The 7,600-nt window shown below is 42.8% G+C and overlaps 1 protein-coding gene across 1 annotated transcript in view; it reads right to left on the bottom strand.

Moving 5' to 3' along the window:
• The window catches only part of TPD52 (tumor protein D52), a 140,321-nt gene that overhangs the window by 104,817 nt on the left and 27,904 nt on the right, over window positions 1–7,600 (bottom strand). The gene's annotated exons all lie outside the window — the stretch shown is intronic.

Genomic DNA, 7,600 nt, shown 5'->3' with positions numbered 1-7,600 from the left:
AAAAAAAAAAAAAAATTCAACTTCCAGCATAAATTAACTTACGAATTAATTTTTTTTTTGAGACAGGGTCTCACTATGTCACCCTCAGTCAGTAGTAACTGAGCTGATAACTGCATGCTTACTAGGTGCCAGGCACTGTGCTGGCACCAACCTCCCACGGTCCTCACAGCCCTATGCCTAATGAGGGGTGTTGTGATCATTTGAATATTAAAATGGGCAGTATAGGGATGCAGGAGACATGCCACAGAGCCAATCTTTAGGAGAGGAAAAAGTTCTTCTTCCAATTAGAAAATATCTTACAGTCTCCAAAATTTTTAATGATTACCATTTCACTTGAGTCGCACAATAATCCTGTGAGGCGGGCATGATAGCAGTTATCATCTATGACTTACCACTGAGAAAAGCTCCCTCAAAGGCAGTGCAGACCACTGTCTTCTTAACTTCAAACTGTCTTCAACTGTCTTCTTAACTTCTAAACTTCAAAGTCTGCATCTTTCTATCCAGACTTGATGGCAGATGGGCCTTATCTGTGCCCACCTGAGAAGGGGGCAAAGGAGTTTCTTTGGCATTACTAATGTCTCATTTCCGATCCAGAGATGTGTTGTAAAGATACTAAAGTATCTCTACATGGAGGTCCACATGGTGGAGGACTGAGGCCTCCCGCCAACAACTATGTTGACCTTCTTGGAAATGAATCTTTTAGTCCATTCAGCCTTCAGATGATGACAGTCCCAACTGTCAACCTAACCTGTCTCAGGAGACCCAAAGGCTGAACATCCAGATACACTGTCCCAAGATCCCTGACTCATGCCCGAGATAATAAATGTTTGCTCTTAATCCATTAAATTGTGAGTTAATTTGTTACACAGCAATATGTAACTAATATAGCTGTCCAATCCACTGATTTATGAGTTGATTTGTTACATAGCAAATGAGCCAGTTCATCTTGGGAAGTGAGAGGTGAAAACAAAATTTTCTGCATGACCACCTAGTTTCAGCCGTGTAACTAATACAGCTGTCCAATCCAGGAAACCGAGATATAAGAAGCCTGAGGGCCTTCAACATCCAGAGGCCAGAGAAGAACTGTGATGCCTAGATCGTGAGGGAGGTCCCTTTGGGAAGATGCTTGTGAGTGCAGGACACAGAACCACCAAGCAGTGACAAGACAGGAGAGTGCATGGACAGGAAACTCACACAACAGCCCTGCCAGTCACGTGCAGTCACAAGATCACATGAGTTTCTCCCGGTCTAAATGTATACATTACTGTTATCAAAAATACCAGAATTAACTAAAATCTCCAGGGCCTCATGTTTAGAACATTTGAAATAATTCATTATTTTTGATAGAGAAAAGTGGGCACATGGAAAGTCTTGTTTTCACCTCCCACTTGCCAAGATGAACTGGCTCACTTCCCCCAGCCACTCCCAGCAAGGTTTTACCTGGTGAACTACCTAATCCCAATCTCCTCACCCTCCCTGCTCGGGGGAGTTTGAGAACAGCTCAAGTGAAGAGGAAGCAGGAATAGGACCTGTCTGATCCCTTGCCTGAAACTGAGAAACTCTGAATCCTCAGACACTGGCTTTTCAACATTTCTGATGTCTAAATCACACACACACACACACAGAGGAGATTATAACTATAGTAGAATGTTCACCATTACACCAGACAAAGCATTTTGGTCTCATACTAGTCTACTTTGTTTTTTAAAAAACATCTGGTCAAAATCCATAACCCAATCATGGATCTCAAGGCCCAGTTTGAAAAATACATCCTAAGTCACTCTCCTGAACACTCAGCGGCTAGTTAAGAGACAAAAAGCAAAAAACTGAAATAATAACTTTCCCTCAGCCCCAAGCATGTGTAAATACTTAGTTCTACTTCACCTACCTCCATAAAATACACATTAAATGCTGGGCTTTCCCCCTCATCAAGCACAACCTCAGGCAATTTCTACTCGGATGGTAAATAATTATCAAGGCCCTAGAATTCTTCTAGCTGTACAGCTAATAACTGGAAAATCCACAAACAACTTCAGTTAAAATCCCCTTATCGCTCTTACCAAGTATGACTCAAAGGCACAATTTCAATCTGGTCTAACTTCTTCCCAAGGAAGAACGGAAGCAGCAAAACAAAACATCAGCAAAAACTAAAATTTTCTTGGCTGGAACTCAGTTAAATACACTTCTGTGCTTCCCCCAAATCGACCACAGGCCACTGTCAAAAAGAATAAAAATCAGTCTATAGAGACAGAAAGTAGATTAGTGGCTGCCTGGGGTAGTAAAGCGAGGAGGCCGTAAATAGGCGCAGGGGTGGTGGAAATGTTCTAAAATTGGACTGTGGTTACAGAGGCGCAACTCTGTAAGTTTACTAAAAAAAAAAGCACTGAATTGTGCACTTAAGACAAGTGCATTTTAAAGTAAATGATATGATGATTATTAGTGGTAGGTAAACCTTTTTAAAAAGTAAAAGATCTAACTTTTTATTTTGTTGGTACTATTATAAATGGTCTATTTCTTTATTTTGAATTCTAAGTGTTAACTGCTGATAGGTAGGAATATAATTTTATTTGTGTAAAAAAAAAGTGAAAGAACTACCTGTCTTGTGTTAGATAGGGAAAAACGTCCAAGATACGTGTTAGTTAAAACAAGAAAAGTATGTAGTAATGTATAAGACTCATTCTCATTTAAATTTCTTTTTTTTTTTTTTGTTTGGAGACAGGAACCTCAAGCTATCCCCCTGGGTAGAGTGCCGTGGCATCACAGCTCACAGCAACCTCCAACTCCTGGGCTCAAGCGAGTCTCCTGCCTCCGCCTCCCAAGTAGCTGGGACCACAGGCGCCCGCCACAACACCTAGCTATTTTTTGGTTGCAGCCGTCATTGTGGTTTTGGCAGCCCGGGCTGGCTTCGAACCCGCCACCTTAGGTGTATGTGGCTGGTGCCTTAGCCACTTGAGCCACAGTCGCTGAGCCCTCATTTAAATTTCTTAAGTGGTTGTGCACATTACCTGGCTGGACATTTGTGGAAGGGTGTCAGAGGCAGATCATAACCACGTCTCTGGGAAATGGATCTTGTGTGAGAGAATCTGAAGTTTAATTACATACCCTTTCTGCTGTTTGGATTCATCTGCCTTGAACTTTTATTGTTTTTCTGAAGTATGAAAATAAGTTGGTTCCTAACACTCTGGGAGGCTGAGGCAGGAAGAACCCTTGAGCTTAGGAGGTCAGACCAGCCTGAGCAGGAGCAAGACCCCCATCTTTACTAAAAAATAGAAAAATTAGCCAGGCATTGTGGGGTGAGGGTGCCTGTAGTTCCAGCCACTCGGTAGGCAGAGGCCGGAAGATTGCTTGAACCCAGGAGTTTGAGGCTGCTGTGGGCTAGGCTGATACAAAGGCACTCTAGTCCAGGTGACTGAGTGAGACTCTGTCTCAGATTAAAAAAAAAGAGAGAGAGAAAGTAAGAAAGGAAGGAAAGAAAAGAAGTTGGATGGTAACCCTCAGAAGCAGGATTTTTAGAGCAGTCCCAATTTTATAATGGTGCTAATTAATATTTTCCTTTGAGGGGCAGATAGCTTAGTCTTTTGAAAGTTAAGTATTTCACAGTAGAAGACTATGTTAAAAATGTCTGTCTTTGACAATAAGATGCCTAGTGACAGAATTCTCTGTCTGAAACCTGATTGCATAAAACACAACAGGAAGAAAATTTGAATGCCCTCAGGAGGAAAATGAGGTTTCATAAGATTTAGTCATTTGCTTCTGCAAGTACTCAGAGTGGTTTATGTTTTGCAGTTATAAGTCTGAAAAATTGGGAAGCTGAGGCAGGAAGAATACTTGAGGCTAGCACTTCAAGACTAGCCTGGCAACACAGCAAGATCCCCTCCTCTCTTCAAAAACTAAAAAAAAAAAAGTTAGCCAGCTTTGGTGGTGCACACTTATAGTCCCACATACTCAAGAGGCTGGGGTAAGAAGCTCACTTGTGCCCACAAGTTCAAGGCTCATATGATTGAACCACTGCACTCCAGCCTAAGTGACAGAGTGAGACCTGGTCTCTAAAAAAAGCAATAATAATACATCTGAAAAGGCATTAGATGTATCCCTTAGTACAGGACTATACCCATCTAGAGAACTGAAAATGTATTCTTCACAGAGATCCACCAAAAATAAAAATAATACACAAATGAAAAAACTAAAACTGAACCCCAAAAGGTAGCAGCTGGACACCACACTCACAAAGCCTGTACTCAGAGATAGCCGTGCAGATCCAGGCCTGGCACTCCCATTCTGCCTCAGCTCATTTCTTGGCTTTTGTCTCTTGACCAGACTGACTCCTCACCTTGTTACTCAAGGACACAGACACCTGAAAACTAAGAACTTGTTGCTCACCACATCCTCCCCACCTTAAGTCCACTCTGCCATCACACAGCTTCCTGATATACAGGGCCAGGGTAACCAGAATTTGGACCATAAAGTACTAGCATTCTCGACTTCCACACACCAGACTCCCACCTGACCTGGATCTAGGATCATTTGCAGCCCAGCCCATCCAGAACCTCGCATGACAGTGGTGGATCTCCCTTGACAAAGGGGCCACCATAACACCCCACAAGCCTTGGTGTGTGCCCTGGGAGCTTTTACGCCCGACACCACAGCCCCCACTCCCATCCTCCTTTACTGGTGCCATTTGAATTATTCTACACTTAGTCACCTGCATCTACTGAATGCTTGCTATGTCTGAGACAATAGTAGGGAGGGGGAAAAATAAGGGGATTTTTGTGGTAATAATTAGGACAGTGTTTTGTTTTTAATAGCATCTTTGAGACATAATTCATATACCATAAAATTGACCCTGTACAAAGAGTACCATTCAGTGGGTTTGTAGGGGATTTTTTTTCTTTGTTGGTTTTTTTCTTCTTTCCTTTGGTTTCTTTTTAAACTTTTTTCTTCTTTATTTTTTTTTTGTCATTGTTATTTTCCAGTGGTTTTTATTAATGGTAAGTTCACAGAGTTATGCAATCCTTACCACAATCTACTTTTCATTACCCCTAAAAGGAAACTCATATTGCTCCATTAGCAATCTAGGATTGTTTCTTTATGGAAAAAAAAATTTTTTTGTCAGAGTTTCAGACTTACAAACTTTTAGAACATTTAAAATTATAAACTGCCCACGGTATCCAAAGCGTGTACAGTATGTGGTCTAGATTCAGTTAATAATTATTCACTGTTGGGCATATGCGACTTAAAGGGCAGAGGGAAGAATTTCCTTGGGGAAAAAGTCACAACTATGAAAATAACAAGCAAGAAAAAACAGGGGTTTGCATTTGCCTAGTGCTCTGGCTTAAAAAATGCACTCAAATCCTATAGCTAATAGTACTGTTTAGAACACGTAAAAATTTGCTGAGAGGGTAAATCTCATGTGAAGTATATTTATCACAATAAAATAAATTTTGGTAAAAAACATGCAATGGCTTTTTTCAATCCTCCCAACCACCTGGACAAGAATACAGTGTGTTTACAATCAGGGAGTTTTAAACACCCTGTAAGTACGGGGGCACCTGACTCCCAGGCACCTCGTAGGGCCCCCCACCTGGCTATTCCAACCATCTGGGAGAATCGAGGAAAGCAGCCCAATACACAGGCTCTGTGTTATTATTGAGCAATTCCAATTTTATATCTGACTGGAAAAAAAGAAAAGAAGCCTCTTTTTGCTCTCAAAACAACAAAACATGCCTTTGTTTTATGCTAACGCCCTGGAGATGGTTCCAACCCAGGCCCAGCTGTGTCCCACAGACTCCGGTTTGAAGCCCTGGGTAAATGCTTTCTCTTTGTTCACTGGTGAGAACGTGAGCCCACTCTAAAGCCCAAGTCCTGGGTTCTCTTGAGGTCACCCCAAAAGTCAAGAGGGAGCCTGACTGACAAGGAGACAACTCTATGCCTTGCCCAGATGGCAGAGAAGGTAGGTGAAAGTTAGAATCTTTTAATTAAAAGGAGGTAAAATTCTAATTACTTCTACAGTTGTCTCCAGAATAACATCATTTCTGACTCATCAAGTCTTATTATAACCCGAACCGCTGGGAACACCCGCTCCACCTTGTTAACTAGAGAAAACAGCTTGCTTTCTCCTAGAGCACTCACTCTTTTTTCAGACATAAAATAGTATTTAATGGGCTTGCTTATTAGTCTCTAAGCCATTAATGGCCTGAAAGAGATTGACCAACTTTTGAAAAGTAATCCACTGTAAGTAACAATGGTTAAGGCTTCCTTCTGGCTACAGAAAACACCCAGAGTACAGGATACATTGCTTAAATAACCCTGCCCTGGACGCTCCGCACACACACAAATACAACTCCCATATACGATCTCTTCTTAGGAGAACCGGTTACATGCGGCAACAGATTCTAAACAACACAACATAAACAAAATGGTTAGCTGCACTGCACTCTAGGAAATCACACATTGCTATCAGCCTCCACCTTGCACCACTCAAAAACAGACAGAAGGCTCGGTGCCTGTAGCTCATGCACCTAAGGCGCTCGCCACATACACCAGAGCCAGAGGGTTCGGATCCAGCCTGGCCTGCCAAGCAATGACAACTACAACCAAAAAATAAATAAATAAATAAATAAATATATATATAGAGAGAGAGCCAGGCATTGTGACAGGCACCTATAGTCCCAGCTACTTGGGAGGCTGAGGCAAGAGAATCGCGTAAGCCCAGGAGTTGGAGGTTGCTGTGAGCTGTGATGCCACAGCACTCTACCCAGGGTGACAACTTGAGGCTCTGTCTCAAAAAAAAAAAAAAAAAGCCAGACAGAAGTTGGAGGGGAGGAGGTCAACACTACCAAACTAACTAGCAGCGTCACCTCAGATCTAACCGTAACCCCAACAATCTCTACAAGCCTAATCCCAGAGACAAGACAATTCTGCATGTGTGTTCATGGTGTGGGCATGTGTGTGTATGGAAAGAGATCACTCACAGCAGTTCATGGCATTATAAAGCATGGATGAACCACACTGCGATGACACCAACCCCTGGGCCATGTGCTTGGAACACAAACCTGACTGCTCCCCAGCAAGCAGCAACCTCTGAACTTTCATATTTGTAACCCGTACGTACCTCCATGAACATATCACTTTCCACCTTGGCTCACAGCTACATACAAAATGTAACTCCCTACTAGGATAAGCTGCTTGAAGGTCAATTCACCCCACATTCATACTCTGCAGAACTCACGACGCGTCAGCTTCAATTTCATCTCCCAGATATCGCTCCTAATCCCCTAAATTCCAGCTAGAGAGGCCCTGCACCTTTTCCTCACTCACATTACACGCCAGGTCATCGCCACTGCTCCCAGAGATGACTGTATTTGTGTCTTTGTGTAGCCACTGCCCGCGTGATACCAACAGAATCATACAGCTCGCGGTTCTCTGCACCTAGATCATGCTCTCTGAGAGAAGCCATGGCATAGCAGCTTTATGGAGAGGCCCAGGGAGGGAGGACTGTCACTCCCTGGCAACGGGACCACCCACATGAGCTTAGAAACAGATCCCCACCCTGTCCAGCCTTGAGAGCCTGAGGTCTCAGTCAACACCTTTACTGCGACCT

Source organism: Otolemur garnettii, unplaced genomic scaffold (assembly GCF_000181295.1).
Source record: "Otolemur garnettii isolate 467f Iridium unplaced genomic scaffold, OtoGar3 scaffold00004, whole genome shotgun sequence".
Lineage (NCBI taxonomy): Eukaryota > Metazoa > Chordata > Mammalia > Primates > Galagidae > Otolemur > Otolemur garnettii.
This window is presented reverse-complemented; position numbering and strand designations above follow the sequence as displayed.